Here is an 18,805-nt window from a genome sequence, read left to right as displayed (position 1 = left end):
TAGATAGATAGATAGATAGATAGATAGATAGATAGATAGATAGATAGGGTTGGAAAAATTACTGGGGAAAACAATACTTATTGATGGATCAACATTTTGAAGATGAAAAGGTATAGCAATACATTACACAGTGTGCTGTCGGGTGGGACTTTCCCATCTTCCAGTCCATAAGTAACATTTCTCCCTAGAAGTGTTATTCCCTGCATGGCAGGGTGAGGTTCACCAGCTGACGTACAAGACGCAGCTTTTCTTTTCAGTTAGATATGGACCCAGTCAAGACAACAACCAAAACTCATCTACCAGGTTCAGCCACTGCCTCAAATCAGATCATGTCACTATCACCCCCTGGGTTTCTTCTTTCTATAAAGTGGAGGTAACACTCTTGCTCTCAGGAGGTGTTGTTTGGATTAATCAGCCCATTAAGAACTGCATGTTTTATAATGAGCACAAAAGAGCCTAAGTGTTTTTAGATGTTACAAATGATGCCTGTTGCTTGGAGCACTTGAAAGAATAATATTAAAAAGATGCAAATCAAACTACAAGGTGAACAACATCTCTTCCCCTCATCCCAGACCAAATGCACCTTTCAGTGAATATTCTGACTTAAAAATTTCAAATTATTTGCATGTGGCTGGAAACTAGAGTTTTATCATGAGGACAGCTATTTGCATGAGGACACATGTCACAGCAGGGTTCTCAAATACTTCAGCCAACTCAGAATGTATTTTTCCCGCTCACCAACTATCAGATTTAATATAGTGATCATCTTTTCTCTAAACAGTCCTATAAGTAATTTGTCATCCCAGATCACAGAACCTGAACGTACTTAACACATTAAAACAATTTTCCCATAAGCCAAAAGTTGAACCTTTCCAGATAAAAACAACAATAACAAAATCAAAATTCAACTTCTAAAAGTCAAACCTATAGAAGAATTAAATTTCATGGAAAATAGCCTGCACCACTTTAATAAGCTGAAATTAAGTAACGTGCATAACGACCGTACACATGGAAAGAAGCAGCTCTCACTATATTTCCTATCATAAAACACATTTGATGGTTGGGAGAAGCCTGAAGGCTTTTTGTTCAGCAAGGTTACCATAGGTCACCTCCCACTCCATAGATAGCAACTTGAGACAGAAACATGTAAATGAGCACTTGAGTTATTATAGTCCCTTTCCCCAGCAGAGGACTCTATCAGTCTCAAACTATGGCCCCTTCAGGTCCCATCCAGCTCTAAGATTCCATTTTTCTAATACTTGAAAAAGGTTAACAGATTCTTAATGACCTACACATTCCAAGTCTATTCTCTTCTATCAAAAATTCCTAAATCTTACTCCATGCTCAAGGAGGCAGAGCATAATTCCCCAGTCCTTAAGTGTAGGCTGCACATAGTATCTTTTTTCCAAAGAGCATAACATGAAAAAGGGGGAAGGAAGGGAAGGGTAACTTTACAGTGGAGAAACCTGATAAACATTATCTCAGTCAGATGACTGAGGTCGACATCAACAGTCCTAAGTCAGATTGATTACGTACGTACCCTTGATATGATGTGGTAAGAATGACACCCTAGCTCTATGGGCTTCTTCCCTAAAAAACCATAACCCCAATTTAATCATGAGAAAAACATGTAACAAACCCAAACCGAGGGGCGCCTGGGTGGCTCAGTCGTTAAGCGTCTGCCTTCGGCTCAGGTCTTGATCCCAGGGTCCTGGGATGGAGATCAAGCCCCGCATCAGGCTCCCTACTCAGCGGGAAGCCTGCTTCTCCCTCTCCCACTCCCCCTGCTTGTGTTCCCTCTCTTGCGGTCTCTCTCTCTCTCTCTGTCAAATAAATAAATAAAATCTTAAAAAAACAAAAACAAAAAACTGAGAGACATTCCACAGTGAGCTTTCCTGGTTGGTCAACATATATATCAAAGTGCCTCTGGGTGATGATGCATCCTGACCCCGTGGAAGGTTCCCATTTGGGACCCTCCCATACCTGGCCCTATGCATCACTTCATTGGCTAGTCCTCATTTATATTCTTTATAATAAAACTGTAATCATAAGTATAGCACTTTCCTAAGTTCTGGGTCATTTCAGGGAATTACTGAACCTGAGAAGTAGTTAGTGGAAACCCCTGAATTTATAGAACTCCTTGGTCAGAAACACAGGTGGTCTAGCAACCCCAAAGCCTCCGGCTGATGTATGAAATGAGAAGAGTTTTGTGGAGAACTGTGACCTCAACCTATGAATGTGCACTAACTAACTAATTCTGATGGTTAGCATCAGAATCGCTTTGCAAGTAAAAATTTCGTTTCTGAATGATGCAGCAATACTGGTTCCTCGATTTTGACTAAGGTAAGATGTTAGTAAGAGCGGAACTGGTTGTAGAGTATGTGTGAACTCTTTGTACTATCTTTACAACTTTTTCTGCAAGCCTAAAACTATTCTAAAAAATTTATTTTAAAAAATATACCTTTATCTCTATTCTAAGCTACCATCAAATATGAGTGATGTTCAGAACAAATTTGTTACTTATGTGGTCATAACTTTTCATATTATGCCACAATATCCCAAGAAGAGTTATTATAAACTGAAGGTCACTAAGAAAAATAATTAAAAGTTAATTATATGAGCATATTACTTTAATCACCTCTCATTAGCTAATATAAAAATTAGTTACGTGTATTACGCCTCACTCTGATTTTTAATCCACTTATTTCACTATATTAAGATAAGGCTCTCATTCCCATTCTCCCCAAAGGATAATATTATGTATGTTATCTGGGTACATGCTGAGATTAGACTATTACCACAACAGTTCAGCCATGATAATTAACACACAACCATAGATCTTAGGCTTAAGAGAAACTCCAAACTCCCCTCACATCAAACTCCAGATGCTGGCCTATGAGGTCCCTCAAGATCTGGCCCTCGTCTGAACAGTTCCATCCTTCTATTCATGGAGCATAACAAGCTCACTACCACTTTTCTGCTACCTGGTGCCTCTGCCTGGAATGTTCTACCTCCAGATCTTAACACTGCTGGATCCTTCTTGTTATTCAGGTCTTAGTAAAATGTCACTTTATCCAAGAGGCCTTTCCTATCCATCCAATCTAAAGAAGCACTTCTAATACTAGATTTCTCTCTCTCCTTGTTTGTTTTTTTTTATCACATTGCTAATCACCACCTGATATTTTCTAGTTTGTTTTTTATCTCTTTCTACCTATGCATTAGAATGCAAATTTCATAAGAACACAGACATAAGACACTGCCTGCCTTAATCATTGCTCTAAGCCCCCCTGGAACAGTGCCTGAAACAGAGCAGGTGCTCAATAAATGGTTTTTGAATGAAGGAATGAAGTGGAACCAGATTTAAAGAAAACCATGCAATAAAACTAAATTATGAGCTATTAAGGGAAAGGAATGAATTTATTATCAAGTTTATTAAATGCTAATTATGCTCCAGGTTCGTCAGATACATTATCTCATTAAATCTTCATAAAACCCTGCAAAGTACATATTATTATCCCTATTGACTATTTACAGATGAAGGCTGGGGGAAGCCTAATAAGTAGTTCAACGGCAAAAATAACATGACTTCACATCTGATTGACTCAAAGCCTGTGTGCTCTTTCCAGTCCTTCTTTAAGGTATACACCCAATTCTTCACGTATGACCCTCTTTAAAAAATGGTCTCATGACCACTGGGAGTCTAGGAGAATGCCGTCCGCAGTGACTGTGTTATGACCTTAGCCTTGATAAAACTAGCGTGTGAGACCAGAAGACAGAAAAGCACTTACGGAGCCGGCCACAAAGCATGAGCATACTGTGAGCTGTGAGGTGTTTCCAGGTCAAAGACCTGAGAGTACTGGCCACCTTTTCGGCGGTTGACGACCTACCCATGAGAACATGGCCCTCGGGAAGGACCTCCTGCACCTGTCCCCAGAAGAGGAGAAGAGGAAGCACAAGAAGCAGCGCCCCGTGCAGAGCCCCCACTCCTGCTTCACGGACGGGAAGTGCCTGGGCTGCCACAAAATCCCCACCGTCTGTAGCCACGCACAAATGGTAGTTCTATGTGCCGGCTGCTCCGCAGGCCTCTGCCAGCCCACGGGAGGAAAAGCAAGCTTACAGAAGGATGCTCCTTCAGGCCGAAGCAGCACTAAAAGCTCCCTGAAGCAAGGTGAGTGGGACACGATCCCAATAAACAGATTTTGGATAAAAGAAAATAAATAAATAAATACAAATAAATAAATAAATGTATTGGCCAAAACAGCTCAAATTCAAATGAAGATGACTTAAAGAAGCCTTTTAGTGCCTAGCATCCTCTACGAACACTGTACAGCCTGCAAATAACTCTACCAGATCAGCTTAACCCTGACAGATATAATCCTTAACAATTTCCTTCCCCAGTCAAACATCCACATTTTGACTAAAATGAATGAGAAAATATGAAGTTACATACATAAATCTCAATGCCAACCCTTCAATGACCAGGATATGGCTGGTTTTCCCATGGTAGGTTCTGCTATCCCTCAGCAACTTCCCCGAAGCCTGACTTTGTCCCTCTGTCCTATCTCTATGAAGAATATCCAACAGCTAAAAATGATAATCCAAACTCTCACAAATAGTATCAAATATATAAACATCGTGTCATTAATTAGTGTTAGACTCCATCAAAATAGGCTAATAAACCTATGTTGTAACTAAGAAATACATCAATGCCCTACCTCACAAAGCACCAATTCCAAATAGCTACACAGACAAATTCTACCAGATTTTCAAAGGAATGGATAATTCTAATGATATTTAAATGTGTGGGAGTAAAAGGTAGAAAGATTTAAAATTCTTTGTATACTGGGCACCTGGGTGGCTCAGTTGGTTAAGCGACTGCCTTCGGCTCAGGTCATGATCCTGGAGTCCTGGGATCGAGTCTCACATCGGGCTCCCTACTCGGCAGGGAGTCTGCTTCTCCCTCTGACCCTCCCCCCTCTCATGCTCTCTATCTCATTCTCTCTCTCAAATAAATAAATTTAAAAACAAAATTAAAAAAATTCTTTGTATACTGCCAGAAAAAAAACTGATTCAAGTACCCTTTAAAAAAGATAAAAGCCCATAGAGCCATCTCATTTATGATTCATACAGATATTCATGTAAATATCAATATAGAAATCTTGATGAAAATATCAATAAACAGAATCCATCAATACTTTAAAAGGATAATACATGCATGATCATGTGAGGTTTTTACTAGTAAGACAAAGATGGTTCAGTATTAGATTTACCAGATCTCATTAGCAGGTCAAAGGAGAAAAAAATGATAATATTTATAAATTTAGAAACATGTTTGATAAAATTCAATATAAATTCCTAATTTTAAAAATTCTTTTTTTAAGATTTATCTATTTTAGAGAGAGAGAGAAAGAGAGCACACAGAGGGGAGGGACAGAGGGAGAGGGAGAGTCCCAACCAGACGCACCAAGCATGGAGCCCCACTCAGGACTTGATCCCACCACCCCTGAGATCACGACCTGAGCCAAAACCAAGAGTCAGACGCTCAGCTGATTGCACCACCCAGGCACGCCTTAAAAATTCTTTTTTTTTTTTAATCTTTTTTTTTTTTAGATTTTTATTTACTTATTCATGAGAGACAGAGAGAGAGAGAGAGAGAAGCAGGCTCCCAAGGAGCAGGGAGCCTGATGCGGGACTCGATCCCAGAACCCTGGGATCATGACCTGAGCCGAAGGCAGACGCTTAACCATCTGAGCCACCCAGGCACCCACGCCTTAAAAATTCTTAATAAAACAAAAAAGTAGTTATAGTTCCTTAACGTGATTATATGGGGGTATGTGTGTATCTGAAATCCAAGGCCTGTATTGTGACTAATGTTAAAATTCTAGAAACAATCCTACTAAATTCAGGAACAAAACAGATACACATTATCACCACTATCATTTAACACTATCCGAAAAGTATGAGTCAATGCAATTAGAAGAGAGAAAGAAATGAAAGACCCAACCAGCAAAAGAAGAGGCAAAATTATCAGCATTTACATTTAATATAATTGGATAAAAAGACCTATGAGATGAAACTGGAAAAACTATTACAAACAAAAAAACTCAGAAAACATTATGCCAAAAAAGATCCCATTTATAAGAGCAGTAACTAAACAAAAAATTCCTAAGAATAAGTTTAATAACAAACGTAAAAAATCCTATACGAACTTTAAGACTCCAGAAAGCCGTAATACAGTTTCAAATAAATTTTAAAAGTATCCTGTTCCTGGGTATTGTAAAATTATCAACTTATCTCAATTAAATTACAAAGGCAATGCAATCTCAATAAGAATACTAACAGAATTTTTGTCATTGTTGTCATTTGCAATCAGATAAGCTGATTCTAAAGGTCAGATAATAAAATGAAACATGCTAGTATAGCTAGATTTTAAAATACTATAAAGCGGGCGCTTGGGTGGCTCAGTTGGTTAAGCGACTGCCTTCGGCTCAGGTCATGATCGTGGAGTCCCTGGATCGAGTTCCGCAATGGGCTCCCTGCTCGGCAGGGAGTCTGCTTCTCCCTCTGACCCTCCCCCATCTCGTGCTCTCTCTCTCTGTCTCATTCTCTCTCTCAAATAAATAAGTAAAATCTTAAAAAAAAATAAAATAAAATACTATAAAGCTATAGTGATTAAAAGTTTCACTGGGTGCATGAAAAGCAATGAAATAGAAAAATGTCCAGCAATAGACCCACTTATATAAGAATTTAGTATACAATAAAACTTCAAACAGGTGGAGAAAAGATAGATTCTAGTAGGCTGGAAAAAAAAGAAAACTAAATTTCTATCTCCCTCGCTTCTCATAACAATAAATTCCGATTGATCAAAGGCAAATATAATTAATCCATGAAAATACTAGAAGAAAACAACAGATAATCTTTCTTGCCTCTAAAAGTGAAAGTGTTTTCTAAGTAAAACACTATAAAAAACTATAAAAACTATAAAATAGTTAAATTAAAAAAAAATAAATTTGACAGCATAAGAATTTTTTTTTAAATATACAAAGAAAAAAGTGTCATAAGTCAAAACATAAACAACAAACTGCAAAATATACTGGCAGCACATACAACAAAGGGCAAATTTTCTTATATAGAGAGAAGGGAACTCTTACAACTTGATCAGAAAAAGATCAGTAAGGCAATAAGAAAAAGGCAAATGACATGAAACCAGAAGTTCACAAAACAAATACTAACAAATGGCTTTTAATCCATAAGAAGATGTTCAACTTTAGTCATAAAGAAAGAAAAGTTAAAATGAGATAACATTTTCACCTAGCCAACAGGCAAAGGTCAAAAAGTTTTAAAATGCAGTGTTCTGGTAAGAATGTGGGGATTCAGGTATTCTGATCTAGCTCTAATGGTATAAACTGGTCAACCCCCATGAACCTCCTTTGACGGTATCTATCAAAATTAGAACTATATACTCTTTGACCCAGCTTCTAGAATTTCACTTCTAGAAATTTATCCCAAAGATAACACACATGGGAAAGATATATGTAAAAAAATAGATAAATTTTTATATATAACTGTCTATAAGAGCAAAAACCTGGGGAAATTTTAAATGTTCATTGGCAAGGGATGGTTAAATAATGAACAGTTCACCCAGACAATGGAATACTGAGCAGTCAGTTAAAAGGACTGCAATAGACCTGAAAAAGTACAAGGAGCAGTAGAGTTTATGTATTATGTTCCCATTTGTATGAAAATGGAACTGGAATCACATATGTTTGTGTGTGCTTAAACTATTACTCAAAATATGAAACAGGAAACTGATAAATAGTTGTTTCTGGGGAGGGAGATGTGGAGTTGAAGGAAAGCTCTGGAGTAGAAGGGAATTTAATTTGTTATTGAATATTGTTTTTATAGTGTTTGAGTTTTTTAGTTTGGGTATTTTTATTTCTTTATTTTTTATATTATATATATACATATATATATATATATATATATATATATATAATTTTTTTAAGTAGGCTCCATGCCCAGCATGGAATCCAGTGTGGGGCTTGAACTCACAACCCTGAAATCAAGACCTGAGCTGAGACCAAGAGTCAGACACTTAAACAACTGGGCCACCCAGGGGCCCCTAGATTGGGCATTTTTAAGTTATAAAAAGAATATATTTTTAATCTTAGTTTCAGACATGTTACTTACAAAACACCAATTTTACTTTTAAATAAATGTTTTTCTTTTTAAATAAATAAAATAACCACTTACTATTTCTTACACAAAGTTTAAAATTATATAGAACACTCACAATGTTCTATGAAGTGAACTTTTAAAATTCTTTCCTATAAAAACATAGATACTAAGACCCTTAAGCACAAGTCTAATGATTTAACCACTGGTTTTGAATACCTAGCACACTGGTTAATAAAGAGTAAGCAAATACTTTATAAATGCTTGTTGGATGAGATAAAGCAAAAATGAACTGGGTAAATAAAACATACTCCCCAGCATTAGTCTTTCATATACGAGAAACAACTTCCATGTTGTGTCAAAGGCTTAGAAGTTTTCAGTCACCCTCAGAACAACCACAGAGCCAGATATACTGGTTAGAGTGGATTCTTGATAACATACTCTTTCCCAAACAATCACCACTTTGTCTTCCCAATTCTGGCTTGTTGATCAGTACACCTTTTCTTCTATCTCCCAGTTCTTCCCTCAGGGTAAGGTTTATCTGGGACAAATAGAAGTACTCTCCTTTCAACGAACCCAACTGACCACTGATCTATCTAAAATTCAATACTTATCCAAAATCTGTGCTTACTACATAGTAAGAGCACGATCAGAAGTTGTTGAGATAAATTAACATTTGACAGGGTGATTACACAAGGAAGTGAATTCACCTTTGGGTGAGAGCATGTAGGGGAAAAAACAAAAACAATCGTTTTAAGTACTATTTAGTAAGTATAAAGCCCAACCCTTTGTGGACTGTTGAACACACAAGGTAAACTTCAGAGCCTACCAATTCTTCCCTGTTTTACGAGGAATACAGAGTAAGTGTAACCTGACCTCATTTTATACTGTGTGGCATTTTTTTTTTCCATTTTCTCTTCCAACAGTGAGTGCTATCTTCTAATATCCATTAAAACTCCAGCATTTTCTGCAAGATACTCTTATTGCTGATTAACTATTCATATAGTAGAAGATGGTTTGCTTGGCTCTTTACAACTTTTTCCAGTCCATTATCAATATCAAGTCACAGTCCAACAGCCACATAACTCCAGTATATGATACTATATATGAATGAAACAGGGTAGCAGATAAGAACGGTATTAAACCATTTAAAAAATACAGTGAAGATACAGATATATACATCCTAAAATTATTTTGCTACAAGTTACCCTAATAGAATGAAAACATTATTATACATTCAAAGATGCCAAATCCATCATTAGGTAGTTGCTCAGGTGATAGCTGAATTCAACTTGTTTATAAATAGTAGTTCACATCCATTACACAGCCTTCCTAGATACTTCTGACCTAAAACAAATTTAGGATTCTCTTCCAAATTCCTCTTTGGTACTTCAAAAAGCTTACAGCTAGAGCCATCTCTTCTACCTCTAAGGCATTTCTTCAGTCCGATAACTGATTCCCAAGAGTAGTTCTAACCAAGCATCCCTACATAATCACAAAGGGTCTTTGGGAAACTCCAGGAGACCATGTGGATTGAAGAGTGAAAAAAAAAGAGGCAATTAATCAGGGGCTGAGGTGAGGGGGTGGCTTTTTTTTTTTAGTGAATCCAGTTAGCCACAAACTTTTGATGCCTTCTATTTAATGTTTTTACATAGTACATGATAAATACCATCCTATTCGTGAGAATCACTGAAAAGTATGCATGTTCAACTGTAACACCATGATGAAATATTTGTGCCTGTAAAAATTCAGATGAGATGGAAGTCATTTGGTCCTAAAATCTTTGGATAAAAGCTGCTCTGAGGGAGGAGGCCTCTTTAAGAGTTCTGGACTCACGGCTTTCTTTGATGATAAACAGACCCAGCTTTGGAAGCATGTACATTTCCACAGTTGCTCAGAAGTTCCACTAGACCAGGAACAGATGATGGTAATTTTTTTATGTCTTCTTTTTATTATTATTCTAATTCCAATATGGTGAAGTGTTATATTAGTTTCAGGTGCACAATATAGTGATTCAACAGTTCCATACATCACCCAGTGCTCATCAGGACAAGTGCCCTCCTTAATCCCCATCACCTATTTCACCCATCCCCCCACCCATACCCCTCTGGTAACCATCAGATTGTTCTCCATAGTTAACAGTCTGTTTCTTGGTCTCTTTTTTTTTTTTTTTTCCTTTTGCTGGTTTATTTTGCTTTTTAAATTCCACATATGAGTGAAATCATATGGTATTTATCTTTCTCTGACTGACTTATTTCACTTAGCATTATACTCTCTAGCTTCATCCATGTCATTACAAATGGCAAGATTTCATTCTTTTTTATGGCTTAAATAGTATTCCATGGTGTTTCTATACCACCTCTTCTTTTTTTTTTTTTTTTAAGTTTTTCTTTAAATTCCAGTTAGCTAACACAAAGCGCGACACTAGTTTCTGGTATACAATACAGTGATTCAACACTTCCATACAACATCCAGTGCTTGTCACAACAAGTGCACCTATTAATTCCCATCACCTATTAACTCATCCTTCCACCCACCTCCTCTCTGGTAACCATCAGTTTGTTCTCTATAGTTAAGAGTCTGTTTCATGATTTGCCTCTCTCTCTCTCTTTCTTTTTCCTCTTTGCTCGTTTGTTTTGTTTCTTAAATTCCACATATGAGTGAACTCACATGGTATTTGTCTTTCTCTGATTTATTTCACTTAGCATAATACTCTCTAGCTCCATCCATGTCATTGCAAATGGCAAAATTTCATTCTTTTTGATGGCTGAGTAATATTCCATTCTGTCTACATACCACATTTTCTTTATCCATTCATCAGTCGATGGACATTTGGGCTCTTCCCATGATTTAGCTAATGATGCTATAAATAAACATTGGGGTGCAGTATCCCTTTGAATTAGTATTTTTGTACTCTTTGGGTAAATACCTAGTAGTGCAATTGTTAGATCATAGGGTAGTTCAACTTTTTGAGGAACTCCATACTGCTTTCCATAGTGGCTGCACAAGTTTGTATTCCCCCCAACAGTACAAGAGGGTTCCCCTTTCTTTGCATCCTCACCAACACTTGCTGTTTCTTGTGTTGCTGATTTTAGCTGTTCTGATGGGTATGAGGTGATATCTCACTGTGGTTTTGATTAGCATTTCCCTGATGATGAGTAATGTTGAGCATCTTTTCATGTGTCTATTGGCCATCTATTTGTCTTCTTTGGAAAAATGTCTGTTCGTGCTTTCTGCCCATTTTTTAACTAGATTATTCATTTTGGGGGTGTTCAGTTTTATAAGTTCTTTATAGATTTTGGATACCAACTCTTTATCAGATATGTAATTTGCAAATATCTTCTCCCATTCTGTAGGTTGCCTTTTAGTATTGTTGATTGTTTCCTTCACTGTGCAGAAGCTTTTTATTTTGATGAAGTCCCAATAGTTTTTTACTTTTGTTTCCCTTGCCTCAGGAGATATATCTAGAAAAAAGTTGCTATGGCTGATGTCCAAGAGGTTACTGCCTGCGTTCTCTTCTAGGATTTTTATGGTTTCAGGTTTCACATTTAGGTCTTTCATCCATTTTGAATTTATTTTTTGTGTATGGTGTAATAAAGTGTTCCAGTTTCATTCTTTAGCATGTTACTGTCCAGTTTTCCCAACACCATGTGTTGAAGAGACTGTCTTTTACCAATTGGCTATTCTTTCCTGCTTTGTTGAAGATTAGCTGACCATATAATTGTGGGATCATTTCTGAGTTTTCTCTTCTGTTCCATTGATTTATGTGTCTATTTTTGTGCCAGTACCATACTGTGTTTTTTTTTAAATACCATACTTTTTTGATCTTTACAGCTTTGTAATATAACTTGAAGTCTGGAATTGTGATACCTCCAGCTTTGCTTTTCTTTTTCAAGGTTGCTTTGGCTATATGGGGTCTTTTGTGGTTCCATACAAATTTTGAGATTGTTTGTTCTACCTCTGTGAAAAATGATGGTGGTAATTTGATAGGGATTGCATTAAATGTATAGATTGCTTTGGATAGTATACACATTTTAACAATATTTGTTCTTCCAATCCATGAGCATGGAATGTCTTTCCATTTCTTTATGTCATCTTCAATTGCTTTCATCAGTGTTTTATAGTTTTCAGAGTATAGCAGACCACAGTAATTTTTACAAAAGATTACTAAGAGTATATATCAATCACCATTTTGGAAGGAAAAAATTTTTAAACGCTCCAGAAACTTTAAACAGTGATAGAACGTAGAACAACACAATTCAATAAATAAGCATTGCTATAGTATATTTAAAAGTTAAGTAAAAATTAAGCAAGTATATGATTAGGCATAAAAATAGTTTAAGTGTAAACTCTATAAAGTGAGAGGCAGAATGACAACTCTCTTTTTGTACTTAACAACTCTTCTAAGCTTTATGTAACTAAAAATTTTTTTCAATCAGCATATATTACTTTTGAAATAATAAAAATACAGATTCAAAAAAATATCAATCTAAATTGTTAATCTAAACTTTAAATAAGTTAATCTCAGTCATGTAGAAATAATCAATTCCAATCCTTCAGAAATCAACTAAGTGTAAATACAAATACATTTTATGTATTTTTTTCAAAAACTAGTTAAAGAAACAAACTTAAACCTTCCCATATAAGCCAGAAGAACTGATTTCTCAATCCATCAAACTAATAAAACAGAGCCCAGATTTGGCAGATATTCAGAAATCTTCAACATGCTCATTTAGTTTCATGGGAACTACACTGTAGTTCACATGCACTGAATTGTAACTAAACATATGTCATTTTATGTCCAAGAACAATTTCAGTCAACGTGTTGTTGGTGGTAGTGCTGAAAATGCACCCCCAAATCAACTTTAGTCTGGACATTAGATGGGACAAACCTCTATGTAGAAGGTCACACAACTGTCATGACACCCTGTAAAAGAAAGACTTCCATGAAATAAAGATAGCTAATGACATTTATTTGGCAAAACTAAATAAACAGAATGGGGAGAGTGACTGCTAATGGAAAGAGGTTTCTTCTCAGGGTTGAACAAAATGCTCTTGAATGAGATAGTGGTGGTAAATACCCATACTAATACCCCTTGACCTGCACATTTTAAAGGGGTAGATTTTATGGTATGTGAATTACATCTTAATTTTTTTAAACTAACTAATAAATCTCAAGAAATAAAACAATGGCCAAAAATGACTAATGACATTCTGAAATGCACATATAATATTTTAGCAGAGTCATTAACCGGGCCCAAAAAAGTTAAACAAGACACACAAAGCAACGCTAATGTCCTGGTGATTTCACAGTTAATGTGATCGGTATTTTGATTTCAAAAAGAAGATATAAAGAGCCTCGAACTCAACCCCCCAATTTTTATTCTTCCTCTGGGAAGCTGCCTTCTGAAAAATTCCCCATGGTTTTCTAAATACGTCCAGACAAAAGCAAAAGAAACACACTGAAGTCCATTACTTCCAGAAGTAGCCAGTCCTTCAGCCTTATCACCTTGTTCGATGGCAGGAGATGAGCGCCCACAAGTGCACCCAGCATTGTGCTGTCTTCCTCCACCATAGGATTTCTTTCATGTGCCTTGAGCTCTTTTGAGTGTGGAATGCTTTTAGAGAAGACATCTAAGAGGTCTGTGCAGCTGAGCCAATTTCCTTTTCTTTTAGTACAATGGACAACTTTTTGGTTTCAATGGACTTCTATAGTATGGACAAATAAAAGCAAAGAACACATCACTTATTTGCAGAGGACGATCTACAAGATCATTCAGCCTATCTGTGTCCAAATGCAACAGCCTGCAGGACTAAAATGCCTTTCCAGGAGATGTGCTTTTTAAACCATAAGAAAATAAAAGCATGTAATGAGGCCAGATATAACTGTCAGCCATAGCTATTAAGAGTTTACATAAAGCCATGCATGAGTAGCTCTGAATGTCACTAAAGAGAAAAACAATTTTTTTCCTAAAAACTAAAGGATAATGGCAAGAAGGGAACATGAGCGGGGCTTCCGGGGTACTGGTAATATTCTGTTTCTTGAGTTAGGTGTTGAAGGCACGTGTGTGTTTAGTTTGTGAAAATTCATCAAGCTGTAGAATTATGACATTCACTTTTTTGAATGTGTGTATGCCGTAAAGAATTAAAAAAGGGAAACAGAATTGCTGAATAAATATTAATAGTTCCTTACTTACTAATATTAATAAGTATTAATAGTTTCTTAACTAAACTAAAACATAAGTTTAAGAGTAAGGATGATGATGATGACAGCTAACTCTTAATAAAGCACTACAGTGCCAGGCAAAACCCTTTACATACACTTTATTTTACAATGAGATAACATATTCTCATATTTTAAAAAAGGGCTGGACCATGTCCGCTCTATAAATATGTCTACAACCCAATATCTAGCAGGGGACTGGTATAGCAGGATATTTGGTTCCACCGTAAATGACCTCTGAGTGAGTCTAAACCCCCTACACTGTCAAGGAGAGGAGCCCTTCACCTGAAACACCCACAACCCAAGGATAAACAGGGAGTTCGAAAACAATCAAACTTTTCCTCCTATTTCTCTACTTCCTCCTACCAACGGGGCTTTCATGAAAGCTGGGCTAGAAAAACAGCTCTTTCCAACCCAAACATCCCTCACCACTCCACACACTCAGGTGGCTGTTCTAGTTGTCCCCTTATAATTCCACAGAAGTCTGGCTAGGCCTGCAATTCTTTTAAGCACATTTTTGAACCTGGGTTCAAAGGAGACTTTGCCAAGTACAAGTAAGAAGCAAAAGAAAGACCATTTTTCTTTTTGTATCCTGAAGATTTCTTAAGACCAAATCCCTACTAATTTCACTTCAGGGGCTAATGAAATTTTGGTATGATGGCATTATATTATAATGAACTGTCAGCTACTAAAATTTAAATTTTGAAAAACCAGTTATCAAGCACCTTCTTTTGCTAGACACTACAGGGTTCTCTATATCCTTTATTTCAAATTAACCCTCGAAACAGCTAACATTTATTGTGCCTACTATGTGCCAGGCATCACTTTAAGTGTTTTACATTTATTAATTCATTTAATGTCATAACAGTCCTACAAGGTAAATACTAATACAATTATTCTCATTTTTCATATGAAGAAATTGAGGTCTAGAAAAGGTTGAGAAATTTACCAAAGGGCACACAACTAGAAGTAGCTGAGTGAAGATCTGAAGCCAGGCAATCAGGTGTGAGAGTCCACAGCCTTAGCCACTGTCCTCCGTTGCCCTTCACCACTCAGTGAAGCAGATATTATCCCCCTGGCAGAGAAGGCAATACTGAGTTCAGAGGGCCGCCTGGGTGGCTCAGTCGTTGAGCGTCTGCCTTCGGCTCGGGTCATGATCCCAGGGTCCTGGGATCGAGCCCCGCATCGGGCTCCCTGCTCGGTGGGGAGCCTGCTTCTCCCTCTCCCACTCTCCCTGCTTGTGTTCCCTCTCTTGCTGTGTCTCTGTCAAAAAATGGATAAAATCTTTAAAAAAAAAAAAATACTGAGTTCAGAGTATATAATTTACTTGCCCAAGGTCAGACAGCTAGTAATGAATGAGCCTGGATTCATATCCAGCCCTACAGGAGGTCAAAGTCCATGCTATTTTTATTCTCCTCCCAGCTTACTGGACTTAGTGATAAAACAGAACTGACACCTAGCTTCTTTGCAATGAACCAAGGATTGAAAAGAAGCCATGTAAAGCACATTCCCCCAACACCTCTGCTTGCTTTCTCTAAGCTTCAGGATCTTTTGTATAGTACTGTTCGCTTTTTTCTGAGTTTACATATTTTTTTACAGCCGAAAGTGGCAAAGAAAAGAATGCAATAACAGGAACATGTTAGCTGTAAGTGACTGCAATATAGAATCAAGCCAGGCAAAGCATTTTTAGACTGTTTGCTGCAGAAAATGTATAGTAAGCACAGCAACTAAGCCCTCTTATTGTGGGTTATGCACAAAAAAGAGAAGAAAATATTTTTTCACACCTTATTATTTTACCAGGCAGAGTCTTCATTGTGTTATTCAAGTGTTTGGATGTGTTTGAGAGAGTTTCTGGGCCCAGAGCCTTTAAAGTCCTCAAGACAGGTTTTCAGCAGTCTGCTTCCCAAGGATACGGCATGGTTTCTCTGCCCTGGCACTACTCACATTTAGGCTGGAAACTTCTTTGTTGGAAGGGGTAATGTCCTGTGCATTGTAGGATGTTTAGCAGTATCTTTGGTTTCTACACACTGTACACCAGTAATATCACTTCTCCCATGCCCCCTGCAGTTGTGACAACCAGTATGTCTCCAAACATTGCGAAAAGTCCTCTAGGTGGGGGCACCTGGGTAGCTCAGTCTGTCAACTCAGTCAGCTCTTGGTTTCGGCTCAGGTCATGATCTTGGGTCGTGATCTCGGGTCATGAGATCAAGCCCTGTGTTGGGCTCATGAGGAGCACAGAGTCAGCCTGAGATTCTTTCCCCCTCCCTCTCCCTCTCCTTCTGCTCCTCCCCCTGCTGGTTCACGCGTGCGTGCGCAGGCACTCTCTCTCTCTAAAATAAATAAATAAAATCTTTAAATCTAAAATCTTCAAAAAAAAAAAAATTCTCTAGGGAAAAAAAAAATCATCCCGTGTTGAGAAACACTGGGACACGTCTCCAATTCTAATAATTCAAATTATTCTTACTTTTGGCCCCCTCTCACTTTTGTTTTTATTTGTATTATTCTCATCTGTAGTGGTTGCTTTATAAACATCCTTATTTGTTTTGCATATTCAGACAGGAACCATGTTTATACTTTTACATCTCCCACAGCTGCAAGTCATTTGTTCTGTTTAAAGGACTCAACAAAATGTCAAAATGTCAAGAAATCCAGGTGCTCCTTAAAAAAAATACTAACTCTGAAGAAAGGGTATATGGGAGTTCCTTGTACTAGTCTTGTAACTTTTCTGTAAATTTGAAATTATATCAGTATAAAAGTTGCAAAAATATTTTTAGAAATATGAGAGAAAATATTTGCAAATCATATCTGACAAGGGGTTAATATCTAGAACATAAAAACTGCTAAAACTCAACAACAACAACAAAAACAAACAAACAAAAAAAAATAACCTGGTTAAAAAATGGGCAAAAGATTTGAACAGACATTTCTCTAAAGATGATATACCAATGGCCAATAAGGATATGAAAATATACTCAACATCGTTAATCATTAGAGAAATGCAAATCAAAATCACACCTATTAGGATGGCTACTATTTAAGAAACAGAAAATAATAGTTTTGTCAAGTATGTAGAGAAGAAGGAACCCTTGTGCACTGTTGTAGGAGTGTAAAATGGGGCAACCACTATGGAAAATAGCATGGCAGTTCCTCAAAAAATTAAAAATAGAACTACCATATGATCCAGCCATCTCACTTCTAGGTATATATCCAAAAGAACTGAAAGCAAGATCTTGAAGAAATATTCACACATCTATGTTCATAGCAGCATTATTCACAATAGCAAAGAGATGGAAGCAACCCAGATATCCATTGCCAGATGAATGGATAAACAAAATGTGGTACGTACATACAATAGAATATTATTCAACCTTAAAACAGAAGGAATTTGGGGCGCCTGGGTGGCACAGTCGGTTAACATCTGCCTTCAGCTCAGATCATGATCTCAAGGTCCCAGGATTGAGCCTGCATGGGCTCCCTGCTCAGTGGGGAGTCTGCTTCTCCCTCTCCCTCTGCCCACCACCCTGCTTGTGCTCTCTCTCTCTCTCTCTCTCTCTCTGCTTCTCTCTCTCTTAAATAAATAAGTAAAATCTTTTTTATAAAAAGGAAGGAAATCTTACTGCATTCTACAACATGGATGAATTTTGAGAACATTTTGCTAAATGAAATAAGCCAGTCACAAAAAGACAAATACTGAATGATTAATTTAAGAAACATTTATGGGGTACCCACTCTGTATAAAACACTGAGGTGGTACGGTATATCCGAACGTAGACGTACAAGAACAGAGGGGTAAAAACAAGCATGATGCTAGCCTAAACATCCCTACCCATAACTTCTACTCAATTTCAGGAAAGTCAAAGTGTTTTTCAACTCAGATTCAATACTGTCAAGGAAATATCATGTTCTCATCTGAGACCTCGTCTTTCTCTGAAATGATGATTAGTGTAATTATACGGGTGAAAAAAACCACAAAGCAACTTCTGTTTCCCGTGGTTGGTTGAGCTGAGAAAGAGGTAGCTAATGGTGTTACCTGCTAAGAAGTGAGTTATTATGGTTTTCAATATGATTCATAAAGCTCCCCAAAGTAGAAAATGTCCCTTTTGTACATGAGAATTCTATAAACTGCTTCATGTTGGACGTTTTCTAAAAATGCCATTCCTTCAACTCAATAATTAGCATAGAGGAAACTAGTATATTTTGATGACACTATATAAAATAAAATAAGGTTGATGATTTCTATTCCTTTCAAAAGTATTCCCACACTGTCAATAAGCTGTTTTCCATTCATACAACTTATTTGATGCCTCTCTTCTTTGAATATAAACCAAGAATGTTTGAGTTCCAAATCTTTCTTGCGGGGGGGGGGGGGGGGGGGGGGGGGGGGGGGGGGGGGGGAAGAAAGGGGGG

General features: G+C 37.2%; 1 protein-coding gene, 1 long non-coding RNA gene and 1 pseudogene across 3 annotated transcripts in view; 1 reads left to right on the top strand and 2 right to left on the bottom strand.

Moving 5' to 3' along the window:
* Window positions 1-18,805, bottom strand: part of PPM1L (protein phosphatase, Mg2+/Mn2+ dependent 1L) — a 302,408-nt gene that overhangs the window by 265,180 nt on the left and 18,423 nt on the right. The gene's annotated exons all lie outside the window — the stretch shown is intronic.
* Window positions 3,892-4,151, top strand: LOC118005919 (annotated as a pseudogene).
* LOC118005928 lies at window positions 8,668-15,606 on the bottom strand. Of its 2 annotated transcripts, XR_004677903.1 has the most exons (3): window positions 13,685-15,606; window positions 13,068-13,102; window positions 8,668-9,275 (listed from the first exon to the last, which is right to left on the bottom strand). It is a non-coding gene; the product is annotated as an uncharacterized LOC118005928 (long non-coding RNA). The 2 variants fall into 2 exon arrangements; XR_004677905.1 differs by lacking the exon at window positions 13,068-13,102 and having other exon boundaries at window positions 13,685-15,605.

This window comes from Mirounga leonina, unplaced genomic scaffold (genome assembly GCF_011800145.1).
Source record: "Mirounga leonina isolate KUSES-001 unplaced genomic scaffold, KU_Mleo_1.0 Mir_115, whole genome shotgun sequence".
Lineage (NCBI taxonomy): Eukaryota > Metazoa > Chordata > Mammalia > Carnivora > Phocidae > Mirounga > Mirounga leonina.
Note: the sequence above shows the minus strand (reverse complement) of the source record. Positions and strands in the feature narration are given on the sequence as shown.